At 55.8% G+C, this 993-nt stretch overlaps 1 long non-coding RNA gene across 3 annotated transcripts in view; it reads right to left on the bottom strand.

Moving 5' to 3' along the window:
- Window positions 1-21: 21 nt before the first annotated feature.
- LOC106512078 (uncharacterized) overlaps window positions 22-993 on the bottom strand; it is a 2,704-nt gene continuing 1,732 nt past the window's right edge. For 2 of the 3 annotated variants that reach the window (XR_001309619.1, XR_001309618.1), the window contains exon 3: window positions 22-973. This is a non-coding gene — a long non-coding RNA (uncharacterized LOC106512078). The remainder of the gene's footprint in view (window positions 974-993) is intronic. The other variant, XR_001309617.1, reaches the window with a different exon arrangement.

The following is a 993-nucleotide window of genomic DNA, read 5'->3' as shown; positions in this document are numbered from 1 at the left end:
CCACTCGGTCTACCCCTGATCCACTCAGTCTGCCCCTGATCCACTCAGTCTACCTCTGACCCACTCAGTCTACCCCTGATCCACTCAGTCTACCTCTGTCCCACTCAGTCTACCCCCGATAAACTCACTCTACCCCTGATCCACTCAGTCTACCCCTGACCTACTCAGTCTACCACTGACCCACTCGGTCTACCCCTGATCCACTCAGTCTGCCCCTGATCCACTCAGTCTACCTCTGACCCACTCAGTCTACCCCTGATCCACTCAGTCTACCCCTGATCCACTCAGTCTACCTCTGCACCCCTCAGTCTACCTCTGACCCACTCAGTCTACCTCTGACCCACTCAGTCTACCCCTGATCCACTCAGTCTGCCCCTGATCCACTCAGTCTACCTCTGACCCACTCAGTCTACCCCTGATCCACTCAGTCTACCCCTGATCCACTCAGTCTACCTCTGACCCACTCAGTCTACCCCTGATCCACTCAGTCTACCCCTGATCCACTCCGTCTACCTCTGACCCACTCAGTCTACCCCTGATCCACTCAGTCTACCCCTGATCCACTCAGTATACCTCTGATCCTATCAGTCTACCCCTGATCCACTCAGTCTACCTCTGACCCACTCAGTCTACCCCCGATCCACTCAGTCTACCCCTGATCCACTCAGTCTACCCCTGATCAACTCAGTCTACCCCTGACCCACTCAGTCTACCTCTGACCCACTCAGTCTACCCCCGATCCACTCAGTCTACCCCTGATCCACTCAGTCTACCCCTGACCCACTCAGTCTACCTCTGACCCACTCAGTCTACCTCTGCACCCCTCAGTCTACCTCTGACCCACTCAGTCTACCTCTGACCCACTCAGTCTACCCCTGATCCACTCAGTCTACCCCTGATCCACTCAGTCTACCTCTGACCCACTCAGTCTACCTCTGACCCACTCAGTCTACCCCTGATCCACTCAGTCTACCTCTGCACCCCTCAGTCTAC

This window comes from Austrofundulus limnaeus, unplaced genomic scaffold (genome assembly GCF_001266775.1).
Source record: "Austrofundulus limnaeus strain Quisiro unplaced genomic scaffold, Austrofundulus_limnaeus-1.0 Scaffold4139, whole genome shotgun sequence".
NCBI classification, from domain to species: Eukaryota; Metazoa; Chordata; class Actinopteri; order Cyprinodontiformes; family Rivulidae; genus Austrofundulus; species Austrofundulus limnaeus.
This window is presented reverse-complemented; position numbering and strand designations above follow the sequence as displayed.